The sequence below is a fragment of the Furipterus horrens genome, unplaced genomic scaffold (assembly GCF_987537825.1).
Source record: "Furipterus horrens unplaced genomic scaffold, mFurHor1.1.pri manual_scaffold_2, whole genome shotgun sequence".
In the NCBI taxonomy this organism is placed as follows: Eukaryota; Metazoa; Chordata; class Mammalia; order Chiroptera; family Furipteridae; genus Furipterus; species Furipterus horrens.
This window is the reverse complement of record NW_028327172.1, coordinates 21,738,858-21,751,173: the sequence shown is the minus strand read 5'-3', so window position 1 is coordinate 21,751,173 and position 12,316 is coordinate 21,738,858. Positions and strand designations below refer to the sequence as shown.

General features: G+C 40.5%; 1 protein-coding gene across 6 annotated transcripts in view; it reads left to right on the top strand.

Moving 5' to 3' along the window:
* The first annotated feature begins 2,995 nt into the window (after positions 1–2,995).
* The window catches only part of HIPK3 (homeodomain interacting protein kinase 3), a 91,100-nt gene continuing 81,779 nt past the window's right edge, over positions 2,996–12,316 (top strand). For 4 of the 6 annotated variants that reach the window (XM_090262875.1, XM_090262869.1, XM_090262871.1 and 1 more), the window contains exon 1: positions 2,996–3,211. The gene's annotated coding sequence lies outside the window, so the exon portion shown is untranslated. Of the gene's footprint in view, positions 3,212–3,821; positions 3,988–4,302; positions 4,338–12,316 lie in introns of those variants that run through there. The other 2 variants (XM_090262860.1, XM_090262866.1) reach the window with 2 other exon arrangements.

Below are 12,316 nucleotides of genomic sequence, written 5' to 3'. Positions count from 1 at the left end.
AACTTGAATTTACTTGGGGAATGGGTATTTCAAACAAGAAAAGAAGAAGCAATTTTGATGTTAAGGATCTCTGGATGCTAGGTGGGAAAAGGAGTCACAAGGAAGGGCACTTTTGGTAGCCAGAGCATAATCTGAAGCAGTTCTAAGGGTGCCATTGAACATAGGAGGGAGGAGACTAGGTATGTAGGGGAAATGTAATATAAGGGGCATCTCAAGTACGTAGTAGGAATAGAGCACTAAGGAAGAAAGGAATGTCGATATAAGAATGTCCAGCCCTGACTAGTTTGGCTCAGTTGGGTGGGCGTTGTCCTGCAAAATGAAATAGGTTTCTTGTTTGATTCCAGGTCAGGGCACATGCCTGGGTTGCTGGTTTGGTCCCCAGATAGGGCATGTACTAGAGACAACTGATCAATGTCTCTCATATCAATGTGTCTCTTCCTCTCTTTCTCCCTCTCTTCCCCTCTCTCTAAAAATAAATAAAATCTTAAAAAGAAAAAACAATGTCAAAACCTGTAGAAAATTTTTATAAGAGTCTATTAGAGTTCATCTGAGCCAGAGAGCACTCCTGGAAGCGAGGTCAACAGACTAAGAAAAATGCTTCCCAGAATGACAGTCTGCAGTTTCTTTCATACATTTGGAATTAAGAAAGATTACATAATTGTGGAAAAAACAAGGCAGGGAAATCTCTGTGACTGGATTACAGGACAGTTAACAAGGTTATATGTTCTCTTGAGGGTGGCATCTCAAAGGTGTGTTAGCTTAGATGCACGAAAACAATGGACAGGGCTTGCTCAGGACAAAGATAATCTTTTTAAAAAATATTTTATTTTTATTTACTTCTAGAGAGGGGGAAGGGAGGGAGAAAGAGAGGGAGAGAAACCCAGGCACGTGCCCTGACCAGGAATCGAACCAGCAACCTTTTGATTTGCAGGCCAGTGGTCAACCCACTGATCCACACCAGCCAGGGCTTCTATATTTCATTTTATAAATATTTATTGAGTTTCTGGGGCTCTGGGAACAGAGCAACCAACAAAACAGACCAATGTCAGGGATAGAAAGGGGAAAAACAGCCTCCCCATTTTCAACTTTTTCATAGATGGAGTAATGCCACAAAACAGGAGAATGGAAGCCTTCAGTTAGAGGTGATGTAGGGAAATGTTTTGCAAAGTCTGAAAATTGGAAGTTTCAGTGGAATACTTTTTCTGTTTAACTTATCTCCTTTTGAGGAATGTTTTCATCCTCCCTGCCCCACTCTCCCACTTCTTTTGGTTCTTTTAACTATTGTTTTTTTTTTTTTTTTTCCTTTTTAATCAAAAGTAGATAATACTAAGTAGAAAGGAATGGCTAACATGCTGCTATCTCTCTGATAGTCATTGTTTTTCTATTTTGGAAGAAGTTTCAACTGGTTATCCTCCCTAACTTGAAGAAAACAACTGCCATTTGAAAATTTTATTTCCAACTGTCTCCTTTTCTTATTTCCAACTGCATACTTTTCTCTTAAAGGCATCTTCTAAAATACTCTTCTCCTAGTTTGAAAAGCAGCGGAGTACAAATGTCTGGTATTAAATATGCAGCAATTTGCCACTCCCTCTGCCCTACCCCAGTTACTGCAATAGAAACTGTTTGGGCATAAATAGGTATGTGGTGGATTCAATCCTCCTAGATTATGACGGGAATAAAGGGCATTTGCATTGCTCAGAGAAAGGTGTTCAGTCCCCAAAAGTTAAACATTAATTCAGAACAAAAGGAAACAGTATTTAAAAAGAAAGAAAGAAAAGAGAACACGACCAAAATACCTCGGGATGAAAGGTACCAGAGTGCAGACTAAGGCTTGGCTGTATAACCTTGGGCAGGTCACGTGAACTTCTTTGAACCCCTGTCCTAACTTAAGAGTTTGGATCAAAGATCTCTATATTTTCTTTCATCTCTAAAATTCTATAGTTCTATGATTACGTTTGAGATGGGCCATTCTGTTGATTGCCCTGTCTCCAGGAGAGAGGTAACTAATCTTTGGTAGTGGAACTGACAACGTGATGGAGAATTATCCACGCAGAGGCGGGTTCACTTCACATTCTCGGGTGTTTGGATCCTAGAGACGCTCATGGAAAATTTCCAAGAGGGCCTTTCCCCGGTTCTTTAACGTGACTTTACAATTCTCTTGACTCTTTGGGATGGGGGCGGGAAGAACCTACGTTAGACTGGGATTGTTCACTTGACTAAGCATTTCCCCTTTCCTTAATCTTGGACCTTACCCCCCTCGCCCCCCGCCCCCACTACACACACATGATTACAGAATCTTGAAAAGCTTGCTAAAATCCTGCTCTCGCATCTCCATCCTTTGGTGGTTAGGATTTTTTTAAAAATACACGTTTTGGGTGGAGTGGGCCTAGGGAAAGCGAGGTTTGGAACAGCAGAGGGGGCGTTGACAGATGCTGCTTTCGCGGGAGGGGCGGTGTGAGGGAGCTCCGGGTTGGATCCGCGCCGGCCGCCAGGCAGGCTCCGAGTTACAAGGGCGCGGCTGCAAGCTTGCGAGCAGGCGAGCGGGCGGGCCCCGGGGAGGGGCTTCACCGAGGCGCGGCGGCCGGAGCCCAGCGGGGCCGCCCGGGCTCGGCGAGCAGCGCGGCCCGGCAGGCGGTGGCGCTGCGGAGGCGGCGGCTGAAGCCGGCGGGCGCGGAGGAGGGGCCCGAGACTGGGGCGGCTGGCGGCAGCTGCCTCGGTGACGACTGCCGCCAGCGCGGAGCCCTAAGGAGACCAAGCGGCGGGCCCCGCCGTCTTCGCCTCTCCCGGCAGTCTTCCTTCCTTCCCTCTCTCGGCAGGGGCGTCAGGAATGGGCCCTATCCGCCGCGGGCCCCGCGCCCCGCGCCTCCCGTAGGCCCTGGCACTCGGAGGCTGGCCGGCCGACCTCGCACCACCCCTCGCCCCAGCCAAGCCCAGCCAAGCCGTCCCCACCCCAAATCCCCGGGAAGAAGATGAGGGAGACGGGCCCGGCGCTCAGCAGCAGCAGTAGCAGCGGTCAGGGGAGGGTATTTCGCCGTTTCCTCTCAGCCGCCAGGACAAGATGGCAGCGGCTGCGGAGAGGGGCTGAGCCCGGGCTGGGTGGTGCCGCCTGCTGAAGCGCCTGGCTCCCTGTCCCCGGCACGGCCCGCACCCACCCCGGACATGCTCAGGGCTGCGGCCGCCCGAAGAGGGGAGAGCGCAGGCCTCTAGGAAGGTAAGCGAGGAGGGCGAGGGGTGGGGGCACTAGCTCATTCAAGGGGCCAACGGCGCCCCTCCTTAGGATCCCCGCCGGGCCCGACACCCCCGGAGCGGAGCGTACTCGTCGCATGTTCTGCACCCCTACTCTTTGCGCCCTCGTGCTGTGTGTTTCCGCCCTGACCCCCTCTAGCTGGCGGGTCCAGGCGTCTCCCTAGAGGCTGGTGTGACCCCAGGCCCGAGGCCGCCGTACGCTGGGGGCCGCGCGTGGTTCTCGCGCGCGGTGGCGCAGCCTCCGGGAAACCGCTCTTGGGCCGAGTTTCCCCTTGCCAAGGTTGCGCAACGGCTTTTCCCAGCAACCGAAGTTTTGTTTAGTCTCACTGGGTGTCTCTTCCCCCTTCGCAGCCGTAGGCCGTCACTACGGATACTCTTGGCTTTCATTAAGGGGAACAAACACAAACACACGCACGCACGCAACTCGAGTACCCCAGCCGATGGTTGCGTCCCTGGCTTTGTGGCCCAGTCACCGGCGTCGCCGAGCGGCGGGTTTGGAGGGTGTCAACTCCTGGGACGTGAGTGCGTGTGATTGTTGGGGAGGAGAAATGTGATCCCTCGCTCTGCGTCCCCAGTCGTGGCCCAGGAAGGCGTGGCGGCCGTGCGGCGGGGTTGTTGCCGGCTTCTCTCGTTACGGTGGCGGCAGCCGGCTTCCCTTCGCGGCGGTGGGAGAATTCGCGAAAGGACCTGGGATGAGAATGTCTGTTTTCCCGTCCAGAGGGAGAAGGCTGTTTTAAAATGGTATGTCGCTCTCAGTGAACCCTGTTTCCCAGTCTTATTTCTGCTTGAGGAATTGCTCTAAAGGGTGTGTTTGTGCTCGCGCGCGCGCGCTCGCGTGTGTGGGTGTATGTGTGTAAATTACCTTGGACGTGTTACAAAGTAGTCATAACACGTTCAGTCCTTGAACCGTGTTTTCACAACCTCTTGCTGCCCTAGTTAGAATTTATTTTTCCACCTGTCAGTTCACTGCTTCTAATTATAAAGAGCTTCTATTAGCAGCAGTGAAGTTTTTCAGATTATCGTCCAGTGTACAGGGAAACGTTATGGTTAATTCTCTTGTCAACTTTGATGTCTCCCTGGTACAGAGCCGGGTAAACCAGTCTGTGCTTGTGCATGTGTGTCTACCTTCTAGTAGTTTGGAGATCTGGCTGAATTCTTCAAAACATTTTTGTTTTGTTTAGGTATTTGATTGTTATCTGTAGCTTTTGAAGTGGATGGAATTCAAACCATTTCAGTTTGTTTCAAAGTTTTAATTGCCGGGCACTTAAAATTTTAAGAGATTCCCCCTTTGATCAAATTCTCGATAAAAACTTTTGAGCGGGATCGGTGAGTTTGGTTTGTTCCCAACTAAAACATTTTCATCCTGCATTCTCGTTTAATTTTTCAGAAGCTGGACAAGCCTCACCATATGTTTGATAAATCTAGATTCTGCTTATGTGTGCAAGCGCAGTGCTAATTTTATACGATGAGCCATGATAAGGTTTTGATAGGCCATGATTAAACAGTATTTAAGTAAAGATATGACTGAGCTTTTTAAAAAATAATTTTAACAGTTTTATTTGTTACCTTATACCTTCATGCCACTTGACAGTAATTGAAATGTAACTAACCAAATAAAACTCTTTACTTTTAAATCAACAGGGCGTTTCTTAGCATATTTATGGGTGCATTCATAAAGTGTAGGGAGCTATTGTTTATGGAATATAATGTTTAACCTTGTTGAGGACTATTTTACTTTTGCAACTTCTTTTTAATTATGCTAAGGTACAGGTGTGTTGAAATAGTTGAAATTTGGACTTTTTTTTGTCATTATGGGAAAATTGAACAACAATTTGTTAATTTTTCTTTATACTCTAGGGAAAGTATTTTCTAAAAAAAATCCTTTGTTTAAAACCATGTTTTAAAAAGGTAAGACGAGCTTGAAATCTAGAAAGAACCAGCCATTAAATGTTTCAAATTTATATTTGGACATTGCTGACTGCAGTAGCTAAACATACATATTAGGCAAGTAGATCATGACATGGTGAGCCGGTCTTAGTTTATTGTCATAATACCTTTTCCATTGAACTACTCATTATCTTGCTTGTAAACCAGTCATTGGCTTCTGGGCATGGAGTTTAGAGTCACATAAAACTGGATGGTTTTTATGAGATAATTCTTCTTGTAAACATGCTTGAAAAGAAGCTTTAGATCATACTGTTTTAATTTTTTGGATGTTCTGTCATGGGATACCATAAAGTAAGGTGCAAATTACAGAGGTAGGTTGGTATAGCTAGTATGGAAGGACATGTAAATATTTGTTTAATGTAAGGTATCGAAAGCCCCCTTGCAATTTAAAATAGCAACAGTGGTCAAATGAACTTCTTTTATTGAGCTTGTGTTTTTAATATTTGATACATGAACACTGAAGATATGTATTTATATACAAAGAAGGGAGTAAGGGGCAAATGTATATTTCAGAATGCTGAACTACTCTTTCCCATACATTGAATGGAATACTTGTTTGCATGTTATTTTCCATTTGAATGTCAGAGTGACTTATGCTGGTAACTTTAAAAAAATATTTTATTTATTCTAAAAAATATTTATTTACTTTTAGAGAGGGGAAGGGAGGGAGAAAGAGAGGGAGAGAAACATCTTTGTGCCAGAGAAACATCAATAAGTTGTCTCTCACACTCCCCTAACCAGGGACCTGGCCCACAACCCAGGCATGTGCCCTGACCTGGAATCGAACAGGTGATCTTTTGGTTTGCAGGATGATGCCCAACCCACTGAACCACACCTGTCAGGGCTTATTTCAGTAACTTTATTTTTCTAGGTAAGGGGAGTTAACTTTCCTAATATGCTGTTCTCAATCCAGCAGTTCACTAAGGGTGATGATATGGTAGGTTAGAATTGCATTATTGGTTATTTCAAAGTCATAAAAAATGTCATTTCCATTGCAACTTTACATTTGCGTTTGGAGATGGCAATATTTAGATTTAAGGGTGTTTGTTCTAAGGAACTTTGAAGTTCTGCATATTTAAAATACCTCTTTAGAGTTATTTTTGCCTCTTAACTGTTAGAGAACACAAATGACTTGCTGTATTATTATATTGTTGCTGCCAAAAGAAATGTTCATGTAAAATTCCTGGGTTTGCAGCTGTCCTAATTTCCTAGTGTGTGAGAGTTGAGACTTCTAATATGATATATTTAACTTGGAAATTACTTCTAGACAAACTACTAGAGTTTTGTTAAAATGGAGTATGTTGTATTGCTTTTTAAAAGTTGCCTCTCTTGCCCACACAACTTTCTGAAAACTTTGCCATGGGTAATCATTTCTTTGTGATACAAATGGTAGCCTAAAGAAGTTATTCTAAATGTCGTTACTGGTTCTGGATCCAGCTGCTTAAAAGTGCATCTTGCCTAATACCTTTAAGCATCTAGAATTGAGTAGGGACATATATTCAGAGAAGAAGTTTTGAATCAGTGGGTTTTTAGGATGGGCAGAGCACTTAATGTGACCAACTTAGGGACGTACAGCCTACTTCACTTATTTGGCCTGGTGTCATTAAGAGTGGTTTGGGGGAAAATACCTTAATATAAGTGTGCTGATTCTGTACCTTAGATTCTTGGACCTTATCTTTAAAACATAATTTTTTAAGTTTATTTTTATTGATTTTAGAGAGAGAGAAAGAGGGAAGGGAGAGACATTGATTTGTTGTTCCACTTGTTTATGCATTCACTGGTTGATTCCTGTATGTGCCCTGACTGGGGATTGGACCCACAACCTTGGAGTATGGGGAGGATGCTCTAACCACCTGAGCAACCTGGCTAGGACTGGACCTTATCTTAATCACTGTTAGGACCAAGCTAGAATAGAGATGGAGAATGTATGTTATATATATTATTTACCCAAGTGTTTGTCAAATTAGATCTTGACCTATTTGGCAGTTGAGGCTGTTCTCCTTAGTTGATACTTGGACCATATGTCACCACACAAAGGCAGCATATTGCCTTGATTAGAGCTTCTACTTTTACTACGAGTATGAAAATTAAAAGAACTGGATGAATATTGAACATACTGTATTTTTAGGAAGCTATTTGTGGTATGGGAAAGATAACTCATTTAACTGACTTTTATATTTAGTAGTTAATGCAAAATCAGTACTTTTGAAAATTGTATTTTTACAACAGAAAGGCTTTTCAGATGTCACAAACCAAGGACAATATTTTCAACTTTAAGTGTATTTTGTTATCCTAACCCCTAAAGTTTCTCTAACTTAGGTTTTTCTTACTGTGGGAAAGTGAGTGAGAGGGAAGGTAGTGGGGCAGGTAAGGTAGAGAGGCAGGTATGGTAGAGGACTCTGGGGCATAGTAGGGGGAAGAGATTGGTTTATTAGATTTGGGAGACTTAAAAATCTGTTTGACTTGAATGTTGAAGCTGTTAGAGACCAAAGTTCACTTGGTTATAGTCAATTAAATATTGTGGTAGCGTGGGGGAAAGATTTAAGAATGTGCTGTGACACCTGCTAAGTGATCAGTCTTGTGAAATAGTATCTGTTTATCATCCTCGACCAGGTTTTTAAGTCTTCCTCCCCTTCCTCTTCATGTCTTTTGTTTTTCAGTATAAAAGTATTTTTTTCTTCCCTTAATATAGAATTGAGGGAATATAAACTTTCTATCCAATTAAAAAAATCTTATAGGGCTGGCTTAAAATCAGAAGTGTGAAGAACATAGAACATATTATTGCTATTAAAATGAGTTTGATATATAGGAATACTTATTTTGGTTTTTGGAAATCCTTAATAATAAAACTAAGATGCACATAATATATGAATTTAGGTTTTTCATACTGAAGTAAAAGCCTCACTTCTCTAATATCAGTCACACAGTCCATTTTTACTTTTAAAGATTAGATCTCCAGCATTTTCTTTGCTGCTTTGTCTTTTTTTTTTTTTTTTTAACAAAAAGATTGTACCTAAAAGAAGTGGAGATTTAGGGAAGAATAATAAAGAGAAATGTATGTAGTACTTTGGTCATTTGAGCTGTACTTTTTCCTTTAGGTGAGGACCTAAATTATGAAAGACGAATTTTAGTGTATCTAACTCTTGGTCACATTGAAAAATAAAGAATTGACAGGGTAGCCAGATAAATTCTTATTTCTTTTGCATAATTGTTAATGCTGAAGCACCTTTTCTAATATGAGAAAATTATTTAGGTTAGATATTGAAATAATCAGATGAACAGGTATGAGTCACTCCTTTTTCACTTTAAAATTTTGTAGCCATTCATTATAAATTATATTTTGCTACCAAGAAAATTGTCTTTCCGATTTGATAAATGTGAAACTTGGCTGTATTTGACTAGCCAATTATTCTAGTTTAGAAGTTTTTTAAAAGTATTTGACTTTCTAAAAACATTTATATTAACTTCAAATTCTTCAACTTTCCCCTACTTAGTTGCATATTACTCATAAATTAAAAAATACTTACAGTTTTGGAAAAATAAAATAAACTTGGAAATATTTGCAGAAAATAACTTGCTTAGAAAATGTTTCCTACCCTGTAAAGGCGTTTACTTAAAGGCCTAAAAATTTCATTTGCATATATTTTGACTGTGTTATCTGTTTAATAATACAACGAGAGTCTTGTAGGTTGGGTAAACTATACGACTTTAGATATATAATGCTACAGTCTTAAATAGTTAATAAGTTAGATAGAGTGATAACATATTGAAAATTGAACCTGACTTTCTAGAGACATTTCTTCTAACATATAATTTAAATTAATACTTCTGAGGGCTTAAATGTGTAATTTATTACAGTTTCTACTGAGATTAAATAGGGTATGGAGACAAAATCAATGAAAATTACAGGTTATGATGCTATGCTTTCCTACAGTCTCAAAACAAAACAAAACAAAACAAAATCATGTTTTGGGCCAGCTTATAATGTCTCACGGGAGAAGGCATAAGTATCTTTGCAGTATATTAGCTGTAGTTTCATATATTTTAGTTATAAAGATAAGAATAGTATTGAGTTAAAAAATACTATATTTTTAATCTGTTTAGCATACTTTAATTATTTTTGTATAGCTGGATCACAGACTGACCACAAATAAATGAAAATTTTTTCAATGGATGGTAAAACAATGATAAAATATTTGTATGAAAACTGTTTTATCTAGTACATATTTGAGTGTCCACTAAGTGCAAAGATCTGTGCTATGAATGAAGAGAATTAAGACATGACCTCTGTTTTGAGCAAGCAGGTGAAGTTAGCTAACTACCATAAAATTTCTTTTATTTTTGTGTGTGTACATGAGTTGGAAAACATGGCCTGAGGAAAATAATTATTTAAATATAGCACAATCCTGTTTCTTAAGACTGTTAATTTCATTTTGTTAAATGAGATATTTAAACTGTCAGGAATAGTTCAGGTTTCTAAAATTTACTTTTAATCTTCACCCGAGGGTATATTGATCGATTTTAGAGAGGAAGAGAGAGAAACATTGATATGTGCCCTGACTAGGGATCGAACCCTCTACCTTTTGGTGTGCTGGGACAAGTCTTCAACCACCTGAGCCACCCAACCAGGGCTAGATTTGTTTCTTAAAGTTGTGTGTTAGTATTTACCACCCTTACCACAAAAGCTTCCCCCACCCCCCACAAAAAATTATTTAAAAATATGAACCATGCCCTGGCTGGTGTGGCTCAGTGGATTGAGTGTTGGCCTGCAAACTGAAAGGTCACCACCAGTTCGGTTCCAGTCAGGGCACATGCCTGAGGTGTGGGCCAGGTTCTCAGCTGGGAATGTGTCACAGGCAACAGATTGTTGTTTCTCTCGCATGTCAATGTTTCCCTCCCTCTCTTCCTCCCTTCCCCTCTCTGAAAATAAATTAAAAAAATAAAGTATAAAAAATATGAACCAAAATTCTGTGAATTTTATTTTGGTGATAAGCCTTTCCATGAAGTCCGATCAGATTAGTAGGGGGAAGTCATATTTCTCATATATAATTAATAAAATCTTTTTGGCACAATTCTTGCATTGCCTAAGTAAATTTTAATAGGTTTGCCTTTTTAAAACTATGTTACTACCATTTTTCTAGATTTTAGATGTCGTGTTTTCCAAACCTCATTCCTATGCCATCCTGTGGAAAGAAAATAAAAGGGGAAAATAGGGTATAGGTAGAATTCAATTTTAAGGTACATTTAACAATATTGAAATTGGCTCTGCCTGGTGTGGCTCAGTGGATTGAGTGCTGGCCTGTGAACCAAAGAGTCACTGGTTCCATTCCCAGTCAGGGCAGGCACATGCCTGGGTTGCAGGCCAGGTCCCCAGCTGGACACCCACAAGAGGCAACCACACATTGATGTTTCTCCATCTCTCTTTCTCCCTCCCTTCCCCTCTCTAAAAATAAATACATAAAATCTTTAATATGTAGAAGAAAGTATTGAAATTGCTATTGTAATTTATTTGAAAGCACTAAACTGAAGGGTTTTGTTTGCATATTTATGTAAATCAAAATATAATTAAACTAGGGGTTCTTAAAGCAGAATCGTGCAACTATTGTATTGCATTGCCCTTATAATTGTATTTGACATATTCTTACTGAAATTTGACAATTTGGTAACAGTTTGATGTACATGAATTCTTTATTGAAATTTATTTAGGGTGTTAAGGACTATAATACAATTGCTTTATCAATAGCTTTTGAGTAGAAAATAGTTGGAATGTTTGTCTTGTAAATTGCTCTAAGCCTAGCATGGCATTTCTGAAAGTATTTCTAGTGATTCTCTGTAATTTGCACAATCTCTTTGAAGTAGCTCATTTCTGAAGGTATAGCTATCTTGCCCTGGCTGCTGTGGCTCAGTTGGTTGGAGCCTCCCTGTCCTATAGACCGAAAAATCGCGGGTTTGATTCCGGTCAGGGCATATTCCTAGCTTATGGGTTCAGTCCTGGTCTGGGTGCATGTGAGGAGCAACCTATCTATGTTTTGCTCACATTGAGGTTTCTTCACCCCTCCCCCACTTCCTGCCTTCACCTCTTTCTAAGATCAATAAGCATATCCTTAGGTGAGGATTAAAAAAAAAAGGTGTAGCCATCTTGAAATTGTTTCCCTTTACTCTGATTGGAAGAAAATGATATACTTCAATTTATAACCTATTAGAAGGTAACTTAATACAGCATCCCCTCACTTATCGCGGGTACTACGTTCTAGACCCCCACGATAGGTGAAAATCCGCGAAGTAGGAACCTTACATTTATTTTAGTATTTATATATATTTTAAGGCTTTATAAGCCCTTCCCACACACTTATAAACCATTCCCAGTCCCTTATTAACCTTTTCCACTCCCTTATTAACCTCTCACACTTTTATAAACACTACTTATGTTCTTCAACATATTCTACACTCTTAAACCTGTGTAACTTTAACAACATATGTATACAGTACCGCAAAATCCCGCGATATAGCGAAAAATCCGCGATAAATAATTAAATATAATATTTTTAAAAATCCCGAGATACAGTGAGGCCACAATAAGTGAACCGTGATATAGAGAGGGACTGCTGTATTACATTTTAGGAAAAGGTTATATTTAAAAATATAAAATAGTATCTGACCAGTTTCTTCAGGTCAGAAACCATGTCTTAATGATTTATATTTCTAAAGTGCTTAATAGAGATTGGGGAATCAAATGTATTATGAAAGTAATCAAATACAAGCATGCTATATTATACCTATATCCTTTAAAGTATAGCATCTTTATTGAGTAGCTTGACAAGTGCCTGACCAGACACTCGTGAATGTGTTATATACACATTTGGCTTCTGAAAACATACTCTACCCCTCACCATTTTTACTTCTAGCAAATTAGTCTGTTTCCCACATAGAGTTAAATAGGCATGAACTTCCTCCAGATTTCCAACCTCTAACTCTGAACGTAAGTTCTACCAGTAGACATTGTGTTTTCACTACTCTCTCAAGGAAAGAAGCATCCCCTTCCCTCCAGAATTACCGCTGTTCAGTGGTGTGGACTTCATCCTGAATTGTGTTTTTCAGCATCTTGAGCCTGTCCAATAACTTC